General features: G+C 38.1%; 1 protein-coding gene across 1 annotated transcript in view; it reads right to left on the reverse strand.

Annotated features, from left to right (window-relative positions):
- Nucleotides 1-14,986, reverse strand: part of LOC149166849 (phenylacetaldehyde reductase-like) — a 246,842-nt gene that overhangs the window by 135,835 nt on the left and 96,021 nt on the right. The gene's annotated exons all lie outside the window — the stretch shown is intronic.

Below are 14,986 nucleotides of genomic sequence, written 5' to 3' on the forward strand. Positions count from 1 at the left end.
TCTCATCTCATTTACCAAACATACAATAGCAAGTACCATGTATTCATGAAGCAGGTATCATCTCAAATGGTCAAAACCTAAATAAGTTAACAATGTTATATTTCAAACACTAAATAAGCATTTGATAGCGTTGATGTTCCAAACCATTTGACTTGAGCAACAACTATCAATCAATCTCATGGGCTAAGAAACCAGCTAAGTAAGATTGGTACCCTGGTTTACAGCCCAAGAGGTCCTCAACTATCCTTGTGTGTTCCCCATGAAAAGTAGTTACATGGAAGTGAGTACCAATAAGGATAAACAAAATACTAGCTTTCAACAAGTTTTCTCTTGCAGTTATTACTTCTTTTCAACTTTGTCATGTACCCATTTTTATTCTTCTTCATAGTACAGCCAGGGTGGATTTCCAGGACAAGGGATGGCCAAGTCGGTGGAGCAGGTTTATGTCATCAAGGGTCCCGATGGATTTTTGAAGAGTTTTTATTGGATTTGATGGCATTCGCTTGGCATATTCCATCATCAGCACAGTTTGCCTTTCATTCCATTGCATTCCGACAACTTTAAAAAATCAGCATTATTATTGGGTATAACTTAATTAATTATGCTCGAGGTGGCATTCCGGGGAGACTAATTGATGGAACACCTCAATGTAATAGCTCGTTGGAACTGGAACGAGAAGATCTACATGATGGAACTTTTGGATGGGAGTTTCAGTGACTTGAGGAGACATGGTGGCCAATTTACCATTTTCCCACATTAAAAATAAAATATATTTTAATTAAAATAAAAGAGGGAAAAGTGCTCCATGATTAAAATAATAATAAAATAGAAAATTCTAGAGGAGTCCATTAGATCTATAAAAGAGGAGGAGGAGGCCATTGCAGGACATCTTGGAGTTGATATTTTTTCTTGTATGTGAGGTCGAGAACGTGGTTCTCTACTCCATTGGTAGCCCCGAGACGAAAACCCTCGAGTGACATAGAGAGATTAGGCGAGCACCCACCTTCCCTTGGTGAACCCATCCAAGGTTCATAGGTTGCAGTGTATTGATTTTTTAGTTTGTTTTGGAGGCCGATTGGTGGCAATATTGTAGATCTATCTAAGGCCAGCTTTTCATCTCAGCTACATGGGATGTTTGTGCATGTAAAACCGTAGCTTATCTAATACAATAAAGCTGAGAATTTTCTTGTTTAGTGTGTTATGGATTGCAGTGCTCTGTTGTCTTTAATTTTACATAGCAATCTTCTGTTAAACGCATAATTAATTTTTATGTCAAGTGCTTGTTCCAAATTTTCTACATTTGGGACATTACAGTGGTATCAGAGCCTTGGTCTTGGCTTAGCCTGCAGGTTTTTCCAGTTTCTAGCGGCAACCATTATTGTTGGAGGGTTTTTCTAGTGAAGTCGGAAATTCAATTCCTGCAGCAAAATGAGGATTTGTTAAAGGTGCTCGACAAATTTCTGTATTGGATGTGTGACAAAATTTCAGTGAAATTGTCTCAAAGATATTAACTCTTGGATCAAATTATTTGTGGCGCGAAGACTATTTTGGAGGCACCATGTTACATTTCAAAGAGCGGAAGCCCACAATTTAAAGTCTGACTAACGAAGTTATGGTTGCCATACTAGAGGAGTGAGGAGCCAAATAAGTTGTGTTGACCTCTACCGGTCAACTACCCATGCAGTACACCCCCTTTTTTCTTTGCAAAAAAAGGGCAGCACCTGATCAGCGTGTCCGTGCCATCCAGCAGTCATCAACAGCTTGATCAATCTAATTGTAAACCCAGTCTGCATGTATTAATTGTAAATAATCTTAGCAGATATGAGTCGTGTATGTGAATTGCCTAGGTGGACCTAACTTTATAGTGGTAATCTACGTCCCGGAAGGTTTTTTGTCTCACCGATCCATGGATCGGCAGAGTTTTCCTTCAAACCTGACCCCAAAGCCGGGATGGATTTTGTCATTAGAACTTTAGGAGAATCCTAGTGTGTTAATCTGCTAGATTATAGTTGTGTCGCAGAACTGGGTGATTTGTGAGGGTCTGTATTAAAGGGGTTTTCCCCCTTAAGATGTAAATTTGTAAAAGTCATCATGAAATGTGTCTTGAGGGTCGAAAAATGTTTTGAATCCCCTCATGAGTCCTAAGTCCTAGGTCCTAGGTGATGTTTCCGAAGGCTCAGTTCGATGATCCATTTTAAAATGAATTAAGAAATTAAAAAAATGAATAAAAATAATAAAATAAATAAAAATTAAAAAATGAAATAAATTAAAAAATAATAAAAAATTAAAAAATAAAACAAAAACCCTAACTAATAAAATAATAATATTTTAAGTGAATAAATCGACGGATGAGATCAAGAGATGTCTTGATCCTCATCAACGGTCGAGATCATTTCTACATGGATCACTCGAACTAGCCGTTGGGATCATTTCCTTTAAATAGGGTGCTAGGGGTCATTTTCAGATCATTGGATCTGTGAGTCTGAGACTGAAGAAGCTCTATTGTAAATCTGTTTCTGGTTAATAAAAGAAGACTTTGGGGTCCATATCTTGCTGGTGTTACTCTCTTGAAATGCTGTGAGATCATTTCATTTTCTGCATATGTTATTTTCAGCCATTAATAATAGCTTTTTGTAGAGTATTGTGAGCACAGGTATCTTGTTCACTTGCTGGGGTTTGAGTGCCGTTAGGGTTTCTGAAGTAATGGCAGGTATCTCCATTACTTCCTGAGATCCAGCAGCATTTTTGCCCTCTTTATTGACGGTTGTTTTGAGCTGTGCAGAAAACATTTTCTGAAGGAATTTTGTGGGCGTTCGGGGAAGTTCTCGGCTGAACCAGCCAACTCCCGCAAGCATTTTTTGCTGAGCCCAGTTGGATTTGATCCTGGGTCTATCATTTGGTTTATTTTTCTAATTTGCATGAGAGATTTTCTGAAGTCCTTCACAGTGAAAATCTGAAATCTTTATTTCTTTAAAATTTTCCTGTGCTCATTGCTGAATCTGGCTGTTAAGGGGCCAAAAATCTATACATTAATCAGTTGTTTTAGGTTTCAAATTTTTACAGTTTTTATTAGGGTTTTGTTTTTTTGTTTTGCAATTGCAGGACTACTGTCAAAATTGACAAGCGGACATACTGTGCATAAGGAGCAGAAGATGGTCGTGCCATTTCAAAATCCAGAGTACAGATTCAAGCCATTGGAAAGCTAATATTACTTTGCCGGAGATTGAATAGCTGCTCATTGAAGGCCATATTTGTAATCGTTTTCATCACATCAGAGCCGTAAAGCAGATCAAAGGAAAGCAATTGCGCTTTATTTCAGATCCATGCACTTGTGATACGGCCCAGATTTCAATCTCAGGTTTCCGGAAGCGTTCAAGTCATCCGCCATTTTCAAGCATCGGGTTAGACAGCGTGGGCATCAAATTCGTTGCTACGCAGATTTCATTTCACGCAAACAGTTTTTTCTAAGATCCATTTCAAATAAAACAGTGGCCCTTTGCTGCTGTCAGAACCCTGCAAACAGCAAGAAAATCGTGAATTTTTGCCCCTGTGTGCTGTTCTATCCGCGTCCCAGACTTCCGCTGACCTGCACACACCCAGAAACATCACAAACAAGAAGTGAAACGCAGAAACGATGTGACACAGTTCGATTTTTTATTAACGGGCCAGGTAATATTACTATATGCGTTGAAGAGTTAAGGCCCAGTGGCGTATATCTTCCATCGACGTTCATCTACACCACCGCAGCAGGTCCCTTTGCAATCGACGCTCAGTCCAGTCGCAATTGCTCAGCATCCCGCGCGGGTATTACAAACATTGACCGATTCTCAGTCGAAAATCATCAGGTAAGCTTCAATCCGGTTTCAAAATCACCTCACTCGTCCGCCGTCTTTCATATGTCTGCATACTTCACCAGCGTTTTGGTTATTCAGCAGTCACGCAAGTATTTTCATTCAACGTTGATTCGGGTTCTTTCCCTGCAGCCGTCGAGTTCTAGACGTGGGTTCCGTTTTTGAAATGCATATAGTTGCGTAGGTTTCGATTAGGCTTAAAATTTGTATAGTTTTTTATATAGATTTCTATTTAGTTTTAGGTTTAAGTTTAACGTAAATTTTTATTTATATACGTGGATTTTAATTTGATTCTAATCTTTAGTTTAGTTTAGAGTTTTGCATAGTTTTCGTTTTATGTAGATTTTGATTTTATGTTTTAGATTTAACTTTAATTAGATTTTAATTTTTGTTTTATTTTTGGTTTTAAAAATATAAAAAATATAAAAATTAGTAAAAAGATTTTTATTTAAAAAAATTTAGGCTTAGGTTTATATTTTTATATAGTTTAGTTTTAATATAATTTAGTTTTAGAATAGATTTTAAATTTTAAATTTTTAGATTTTTAATTTTCATTTTTATAATATTGAAAAATAATAAAAAAATTGAAAAAAATTTAAAAAAAATTTGAAAAAATATTATAATTTTGTGGAAAATTATTTTTGCCAGATCCAGTTATTTTCGGGAATTGTTATATGTTTTATGCTGAGATGCTAAATTTTCAAGTTGAGATACGAAATATGATATCTGGTTAATGGTTCATGACTCGTGGTGGTTTAAAGCATTCATCTTTCAAAATTTTCAGTTGCTGGATATCGTTTTGGTCATTTTAAGAGCATTGTGATTTAGCTGATGACAAATGATTGTTGTTCACAGTTCATTTTTCTATATCATCTAACAAGTAATCGTTTTAACCACAATCTCTTAAGGCACTGGTCTGCTAAGTTAATCAAATCTATCTGGTGTTTTTCATATCGTGTCTCGTGTCTCCCAACCAACTGGTCGACAGTTGGTCTCATCATCTCACAGGGACTACCCCCCCTAGCCGCGGGAGACAGGCTTAAACGGAGGGATCGGGGATCAGAGTGACAACCCCCGGTCTGAGGGTTGTCGTGTCAATCCGCGCGACAACATTTTTTGGCGCCGTTGTCGGGGATACTTTTTCTCGGTGTTTCAAACGACAAATCATTTTTCTCATTTCTTATCTCTTCATCTGGCCCGGCAACGCCAACATTTTTTGGCGCCGTTGCCGGGGACAAAGTTTTTCTGTTCCTGGAGTTTCATTGATATTCATCTTCTCATCTTTCTCATCTCTCATTTGAGCTGGCAGATTCGACCTTTGAGGTTATCATTTGGATCTTTTATTGCCTTATTTTGTGCCATATCAGTAGCATCTCTTCGGTTTGTTTCTTGTTTGGGTGGCGACTCCACTTTCTCATTTTTCCCAGACAAGAAGCTTTCCTCATATCTGCTTGTGGTTACTTTTTGGATCCTAGAATCAGATTCATCGTTCAAGTGGCGGCTCCACTTCTTCCATCTCCTAATTTTCTTGAGCAGAAATCTCTTTCTATCATCCTTTTGATCCCTTATTGTTCATCATGGATTATTCATGTAAACCATGTCATTTTACTGATAATCTCCATGATCTTCCGAAAGAGGCCGTTGGTAAATTATTTAAGTTCTCGGGTGGTGATTCGATCACTGTTAGACAGCATTTAAACAGGTTTACTTGTGTAATGATCTTATATTGTAGATTTCCTCAATATAATCATGAAGATTTCAAGATGCATCTATTTGTCCATTCTTTAGAGGGTGATGCCTTGAATTGGTTTAATAATTTTCCTAATGATTTTTTCAATTCTTTACAAGACATTCTCAATGCTTTTAAAGATAGATATGATAGTCCAAACAGTTTGCCTTCTACATCTAAAATTGTGCAAAAGGAAGAAAGTAATCATATTAAAAATCCAGCTGTTGAAGAAAGTTTTCAAGATCAGAATGTGTCATCCACCGGAAATATCGCAGACCAAGTTCATGATAGTGAAAAATCAGGGACAAATGACAATGAAAATGAAGAACAAAAGCAAATTATACAAGATCTAATGATGCTGGTAAGAAATATGGAAAATAATCAAACTAGTCTTATCAATGATGTTAAAACTTTGTGCACCCACCTTGAAAAACGTAATAGGGAGATAGAGATCACGCAAAATCAGCATGCTGAGGAAATTGAGGCAATGAAAATTAAATATGAAACAGAAATTAGAAGCATGCAAAGCAAGATGTCAGTCTTAGAGGAAAATATGGTGACCATGAAAGCTGATCATGATAGGGAAATTGACTGTATGACGTTCAATCATAACAATCAGTTGGCTGACATGCAAGCGAATCATAAAGAAGAAATAAATTTCATGCAGCATTGCTTGATGGACATAAAGGAAAAGAATGATAAAGTAATAAAACACATGCAAGAACACCATGCCATACAAATCAGTGCTATAAGGGATGAATGCTCTAGTCAGATGGATGCCATTAGAATACAAGTTCAAAAGATTCAACAATGGTCAGATGATAAGAGAAACCAGGAGCCTTCTCATTTGCCGCAACAAGTTCCATCTTATTATGAGGAGGTCATTAGGTGGTTAATTGAAGATGATCCAGATAAGCTTAAAAACGATAAAAATCAGATGCAAGACACAAAAAGACTTAGCATGCATATCTTACACACTTCATCTGATAGTTTTGAAACAGAAAGTACCAGATCATCAGTAATTCAACCTGCCAGAAAGAAAAAGCGCAAGAGAAAGAAAATAAGAAGAAGATTTGACGCATCAGACGGCCGTGAGCAGCTTGATTTTCGGATAGGAAAAAGTCCTACCATATGCAAAATTGGACATGGCACATCCGACAAGCAGCCGACAGATTTGCCTGAAAGCAGGCAAATGCTCAGTATGCACTATATTGAACACATCTAATGTCGTAGGGCATCCTTTGTATCGTATTTCTAACCCTACTCCTTGTTTTTTCCGCATTTTCGTTTCTGCTTTAGATAGTTAATAAATGAAGAGCTTTTATCTTTATTGTGCTTAATGTATATGATGATTTTGGATGGACGCTACTTATTTTTGTGTTGTATGGATGCAGATTCTGGATTCTCAAATTCCTGCAAGCAGCAACGTGTCCCCAAGTAGAGCCAGATGTCGACCTCTACCGGTCAACTACCCATGCAGTACACCCCTTTTTTTCTTTGCAAAAAAAGGGCAGCACCTGATCAGCGTGTTTGTGCCATCCAGCAGTCATCAGCAGCTTCATCAATCTAATTGTAAACCCAGTCTGCATGTATTAATTGTAAATAATCTTAGCAGATATGAGTCGTGTATGTGAATTGCCTAGGTGGACCTAACTTTCTAGTGGTAATCTACGTCTCGGAAGGTTTTTTGTCTCACCGATCCATTGATCGGCAGAGTTTTCCTTCAAACCTGACCCCAAAGCCGGGATGGATTTTGTCATTAGAACTTTAGGAGAATCCTAGTGTGTTAATCTGCTAGATTATAGTTGTGTCGCAGAACTGGGTGATTTGTGAGGGTCTGTATTAAAGGGGTTTTCCCCCTTAAGATGTAAATTTGTAAAAGTCATCATGAAATGTGTCTTGAGGGTCGAAAAATGTTTTGAATCCCCTCATGAGTCCTAAGTCCTAGGTCCTAGGTGATGTTTCCGAAGGCTTAGTTCGATGATCCATTTTAAAATGAATTAAGAAATTAAAAAAATGAATAAAAATAATAAAATAAATAAAAATTAAAAAATGAAATAAATTAAAAAATAATAAAAAATTAAAAAATAAAACAAAAGCCCTAACTAATAAAATAATAATATTTTAAGTGAATAAATCGACGGATGAGATCAAGAGATGTCTTGATCCTCATCAACGGTCGAGATCATTTCTACATGGATCACTCGAACTAGCCGTTGGGATCATTTCCTTTAAATAGGGTGCTAGGGGTCATTTTCAGATCATTGGATCTGTGAGTCAGAGACTGAAGAAGCTCTATTGTAAATCTGTTTCTGGTTAATAAAAGAAGACTTTGGGGTCCATATCTTGCTGGTGTTACTCTCTTGAAATGCTGTGAGATCATTTCATTTTCTGCATATGTTATTTTCAGCCATTAATAATAGCTTTTTGTAGAGTATTGTGAGCACAGGTATCTTGTTCACTTGCTGGGGTTTGAGTGTCGTTAGGGTTTCTGAAGTAATGGCAGGTATCTCCATTACTTCCTGAGATCCAGCAGCATTTTTGCCCTCTTTATTGACGGTTGTTTTGAGCTGTGCAGAAAACATTTTCTGAAGGAATTTTGTGGGCGTTCGGGGAAGTTCTCGGTTGAACCAGCCAACTCCCGCAAGCATTTTTTGCTGAGCCCAGTTGGATTTGATCCTGGGTCTATCATTCGGTTTATTTTTCTAATTTGCATGAGAGATTTTCTGAAGTCCTTCATAGTGAAAATCTGAAATCTTTATTTCTTTAAAAATTTCCTGTGCTCATTGCTGAATCTGGCTGTTAAGGGGCCAAAAATCTATACATTAATCAGCTGTTTTAGGTTTCAAATTTTTTTTTTTGGATCTAGGGTTTCAAATTTTTACAGTTTTTATTAGGGTTTTGTTTTTTTGTTTTGCAATTGCAGGACTACTGTCAAAATTGACAAGCGGACATACTGTGCATAAGGAGCAGAAGATGGTCGTGCCATTTCAAAATCCAAAGTACAGATTCAAGCCATTGGAAAGCTAATATTACTTTGCCGGAGATTGAATAGCTGCTCATTGAAGGCCATATTTGTAATCGTTTTCATCACATCAGAGCCGTAAAGCAGATCAAAGGAAAGCAATTGCGCTTTATTTCAGATCCATGCACTTGTGATACGGGCCAGATTTCAATCTCAGGTTTCCGGAAGGCGTTCAAGTCATCCGCCATTTTCAAGCATCGGGTTAGACAGCGTGGGCATCAAATTCGTTGCTACGCAGATTTCATTTCACGCAAACAGTTTTTTCTAAGATCCATTTCAAAGAAAACAGTGGCCCTTTGCTGCTGTCAGAACCCTGCAAACAGCAAGAAAATCGTGAATTTTTGCCCCTGTGTGTTGTTCTATCCGCGTCCCAGACTTCCGCTGACCTGCACGCACCCAGAAACATCACAAACGAGAAGTGAAACGCAGAAACGATGTGACACAGTTCGATTTTTTATTAACGGGCCAGGTAATATTACTATATGCGTTGAAGAGTTAAGGCCCAGTTGCGTATATCTTCCATCGACGTTCATCTACACCACCGCAGCAGGTCCCTTTGCAATCGACGCTCAGTCCAGTCGCAATTGCTCAGCATCCCGCGCGGGTATTACAAACATTGACCGATTCTCAGTCGAAAATCATCAGGTAAGCTTCAATCCGGTTTCAAAATCACCTCACTCGTCCGCCGTCTTTCATATGTCTGCATACTTCACCAGCGTTTTGGTTATTCAGCAGTCACGCAGGTATTTTCATTCAACGTTGATTCGGGTTCTTTCCCTGCCGCCGTCGAGTTCTAGACGTGGGTTCCGTTTTTGATATGCATATAGTTGCGTAGGTTTCGATTAGGCTTAAAATTTGTATAGTTTTTATATAGATTTCTATTTAGTCTTAGGTTTAAGTTTAACGTAAATTTTTATTTATATACGTAGATTTTAATTTGATTCTAATCTTTAGTTTAGTTTAGAGTTTTGCATAGTTTTCGTTTTATGTAGATTTTGATTTTATGTTTTAGATTTAACTTTAATTAGATTTTAATTTTTGTTTTATTTTTGGTTTTAAAAATATAAAAAATATAAAAATTAGTAAAAAGATTTTTATTTAAAAAAATTTGGGCTTAGGTTTATATTTTTATATAGTTTAGTTTTAATATAATTTAGTTTTAGAATAGATTTTAAATTTTAAATTTTTAGATTTTTAATTTTCATTTTTATAATATTGAAAAATAAAAATAAAAAATTGAAAAAAGATTTAAAAAAAATTTTGAAAAAATATTATAATTTTTTGGAAAATTATTTTTGCCAGATCCAGTTATTTTCGGGAATCGTTATATGTTTTATGCTGAGATGCTAAATTTTCAATTTGAGATACGAAATATGATATCTGGTTAATGGTTCATGACTCGTGGTGGTTTAAAGCATTCATCTTTCAAAATTTTCAGTTGTTGGATATCGTTTTGGTCATTTTAAGAGCATTGTGATTTAGCTGATGACAAATGATTGTTGTTCACAGTTCATTTTTCTATATCATCTAACAAGTAATCGTTTTAACCACAATCTCTTAAGGCACTGGTCTGCTAAGTTAATCAAATCTATCTGGTGTTTTTCATATCGTGTCTCGTGTCTCCCAACCAACTGGTCGACAGTTGGTCTCATCATCTCATAGGGACTACCCCCCCTAGCCGCGGGAGACAGGCTTAAACGGAGGGATCGGGGATCAGAGTGACAGCCCCCGGTCTGAGGGTTGTCGTGTCAATCCGCGCGACAACGAGTTGCAAAAGGGGCTCGCATTCTCCATCATACATTAAGGTGATTACAGTAAGTAGTATTATTAAATTTGAAGGCTCAATATCATTCATTTCAACGACAAAGACTTTAATTGTGGGGACAAGACATCTTGGGTCAATTCCAACATGGGCGCTAAGATTTTTTACCACCCTGGGATACCTCTAATGCAACCACCGAGTATGGGCAAGATTGTGGCTTTCGTGATGTCGCTAGGCTAACTGCTCCATCGATACCAATGGTCCGTCGGATGAAAATGATCAACCGGTGGACGGGCAATAAGCAAGCGTCAAATTCGTCTAAGCGGCTAAAGGGAGAAATTGTTAAACGTATTTGCTCCCTTGATTTGGTGTCGGCTTGAACCACCGAGGGAAGGTACTACACTGGTTGACTTGTTCGCTGAGTGGGGAAACCGAGACACCCATTCGAAATCAGTTATCTGCGAATTCGAGGACTCTGTCAAAATTCCCCACGTCATATCTCCATTTTGAGACTGCAAAATATGTATATACCTCTAACAACAGTTGCAGAACAAGCGATTTAGCGCCATCACCACCGGTAGTTGATCGTTGAAGCCATGATTGTTGTTAGTGTGGTCTGATCGCTATAACAAAATTGTCACATTGAAAGCACTGAACTGGTAGGCCAATTAGACCAGCTGGATGGAGGACAAACTGTATTGAAGCTTGGAGGTCGAGATAATTCCTTGCGGTTTATTCCGTGGCTTTTCTGGAAGCCGAGAAAATTCTATGGATTATTGCACACGTAGACAAGGGTGCAAACGGGACTGTATTATCTTAGTCAACATTCGTCGGTGTTGTGGCGACTGAGATATTGTGCAGTCTGGTTGCAATTGGATGTGCGGAGAAGGGTCGAGACCGGTTTGCAATTGCCTGTGGAAAACGAATACGTTGTGCCTCACAACCACAGGTGGGGCCGCACGTTAATCTACGACAGCACAAAGAATCCCAGGTCTGAGTCAAGCGAACGTCCAAATCCAAGTTTCCATTTGGAGCTGGCGGAGTTTTTGGACATCCATCGAATGCCGAATATCGATATCTATGGGTCGTGGCATTCTCCAGGGACATTACAATGGTCGTTGATCCTTGACTGTTTCAGAATTGATATGTATTACAGGCTAAAAATAAGAGGTATTTGTGGGTATCGCTAGACTGAGGTCGAGTTTCTCCCTTGATAGTTGGTGGCGAGGAATCTAAACATCAGTCAACTTGACCGCATTGAGTGTTATTATTTTGGACGTCAAAATATCATTGATTCTAGTTAGAAGGCCGAGAGGCTCTTGGTCATAGTCCGAGATTATAATTGGCGGAACCTGACGTTATTGACGTTATTGAGAAATCAAGGTGTTGTACACTTACGCACTTCAAAAATTAAAACGAACCTACATTGCCTAACTGAAGATCGACGTTTGTGGTCAAGTTCATAACATGAGGTCCGAGTTCCTTTATGTGACCAGAACGAGTTCCCAAGGAGGCACAGCACGCTGGAAGACCAATATTTGTGGCAGTGTCCATTTGAAAAAGAAAACATTGTTGGCCGTTTGGGAAGAGCTAAGGCACCAGGTTCCTTATTCCTTCCTGTATATTGATAAAACATATATATCTGCTTTATATTCAAATTTATGCTTGTCGCAGCAGTGAATTGTTATTTTTGGGTTATGAGTTTAATTACTCAACAGCTTGTAGAATTTTGTATGGTTGACATATCATTTGCTTATGCTTTCACCTACAACAATCTGTCTTTAAAACTATTTGACAAAAACTCCCAATTGCAATACATCAAATACACAGAAAATTAGTGGCATAACAAAGCTATTTCACAGAGGAATCTTGTAGTAGGCATATTTTTGAAGACAGATTCTGGAAGTAGAGATTTCTTGTAGCATCTTTGTTAAAATTGGCAACTAGGACCAAACTCCACATGGGTCATATATTTGTCTTGGATTCCTCTCTCTGAGAGGTGTAGGATCGATCTAACGATCATCCGATTCTAACATGTACAAATGAAGTTATGACTTTATTTTGATTATGGTCAAATTGTCAAGGTCGGCCAGCAAACTTATGTAGGCTCAGAAGCCCAACAGTCACGTCTATTCATCCTCAACGTTGCATATAAATAGAAGGTGACTTAGCCTCATTTGGACACACTCATCTTCACACTTCTCTCTCTCTCTCCTCATTGATTGGGTACGGATTTTTGGGCCTCTCTGTCTCTCCACACATCCGAAATTTCAGGAGAAGCGAATGTCAAGAGCCCAAAATTTCAAGAGACCGAATTTCTGGACAGTGTGACCAAGCATTGACCAACACGCGTTGACCTCCTTTGACTGCATTTTTGTGAGGGCTATCTCTGTTTGGGAAGTTCGCATTTCCAGGCACAAAAATCGAGGCTTAACGTTGACTATTGACCAGTGTTGACTACAGCGATAGCTGATTGCAATTGGGTGGTTTGACCAGACTTTGACTGGGCTAAATTTCAATGTTTTGAGGGTTGTTTTATCTTGTTGTTTGGAGGCTAAAAGTGACTAAAGTTGACCGATTTGCTGAGAGACAAACTTGCCCTGTTGACCAACATTGACTTTTCTAGTTAGGGCTCTTTTGCTGCTGTTATAAATTATCAAAATTGTAAATTGTACTATCTCTCTCTGATGAACTATTGAAGACTAAAAGAAGATTTGATCAAGGGTTTCCCCACATTAGGGTTTGTCCCTGGCTAGTGCCACATCTTGTGTCCTGTTGTCTTGGCTTGTCTTCTACTATTTATGTTTATGTTCTATCTGCATTTTACTATCATGTTGATGTGATTGCTAATCTGAATATTGATACTAAGCTAAAAAAGAAATTGAAGTAAAATTGCTCTAAAGCATAGAACATACCATTATTGCCTAAAATTAACAATCTTGAGAATAGATTGTTTAAAAATAAAAATAAAAAATCATTGGTCCAAACAGCATGATATACTTGTCATTATTCAATAAAACATGGATCAAGCCTTCCTAAACTCCTTTGATTACCTAGCAACAATGAACAATAGACCCTTCTCAAAAGGGGTGTATGCCATTCTTCAGAAAGAGCAACCAAAAGATGTGCAGAAGGGGCTGGAAAGAGGACACAAAATATTTGCACTTGGGACAAATTTGAAGCACATGAGGGTCACATGGAAAGTTCTCTTCAAACTTGAGGAACTAGATGCCCTCCTTTCTATTGAAGGAAATAACTAGGTTCGGTCTTCATAAATGTACTTTTGATATTTGTACTTGTTCAAGAAAAGAAATATTATTTTTATAATATATGTCAATGAGTTTCTTGCTCATTGAAATAGGTCTAGCACTAGTTAAAGTGCTATAGGTTAGTCAAATAGTCAAAAGAAAAAGGTTGAAGACCTTAAAGGTCATGTTACACCATGTATCATTATGTATTAAAGTCAAGAGAATACCTCCAAGCAAAGTCAAGTCTCCTCCTAGGCAAAGGCACCATCAAAGAAGCTCCTTCAAGCATGAAAAAGCACCACAGAAACCATCCGAGTCTGCACAAGTCGGCCTACAAACAGTTAACATGTCGGGCTTCTAGTCAGCCTAAAAGGAGGGACAGACCTCTATATATAGAGGTTGTCCACTCCAATATAACGCACCAAGATAGCTCTGAAATCGGTGAGGAAAAGGAGGCAAGAAAAGAACAAAAAAGGATGATGAAAATGTTGATTTGGGGTAGCATCAGATGTGCTCTAACCACGAAATTTGGTGGAGAGGTTGGGGCAAATGAGATCTCCAATACCCAGAAAGGGTTTGGGTAGATTCTAAACAGTTCAGGAGATATTAAAATAATTAATATTTTTAATGGAGACCCTAAGTTAATAAAATATTAATGTGTATTAATATGAAACTGTGTTAGAATGGTCCAAAAGACATGGATCAAGCGAGATCTAATCTTAGTCGTTGATTAGGGACTTAATCTCGGCCGTTGATATGTCAACAGGAAAAGTATAAGAGGAGGCTTGAGGGTCACTTGGATAATAGACCAGAGTGATCAGTTATTCTATTCTGTAGAGCAGGGTTTGCTAAGAGAGATAGAATTAGTGATCAGGAGTTGCAGCTGAGGGGCATTGAGTACAAAGAGACAGAGAGGCAGAGATAGTGCCGGGAGAGCAACGCAGTAGCCGGGGAGAGAGACGCAGGGCCAACGCTGGGCAGAGAGGGGCTGACGCAGTCCAGAGAGAGGTTGACGCTGAGGTTTCTGGTGCAGATTGGCGCTGAGGAGCTGCCGGAAGGATTATCCGGGGTTTCAGCCAGGAGATTTGTCAGAAACTGAGAGGTATTACTGCCAAGGAAATTCTCTGTTGGATAGGCCAGTTTCGGCACCCAGATTGTACTCTGATATTGCTTAATAAGAAAACACTCAGATAGTTGCACCAGTTTTCCCACATTGGGTTTTTCCGGGGACATTGGTCCAAAAATAATGGTATCATATCGTGTGATTGTCTTTGTTTCCTTTAGTTGTTGATCTGTAATATGTTAAGCATGCACTAGTGTTTATTTTCAATATTTACATTGTAAATAACTTGTTAAGTAATATAACAAGTA

Source organism: Pinus tabuliformis, chromosome 5_1 (assembly GCF_031772625.1).
Source record: "Pinus tabuliformis cultivar Carrire ecotype Pingquan chromosome 5_1, CPIR1, whole genome shotgun sequence".
Lineage (NCBI taxonomy): Eukaryota > Viridiplantae > Streptophyta > Pinopsida > Pinales > Pinaceae > Pinus > Pinus tabuliformis.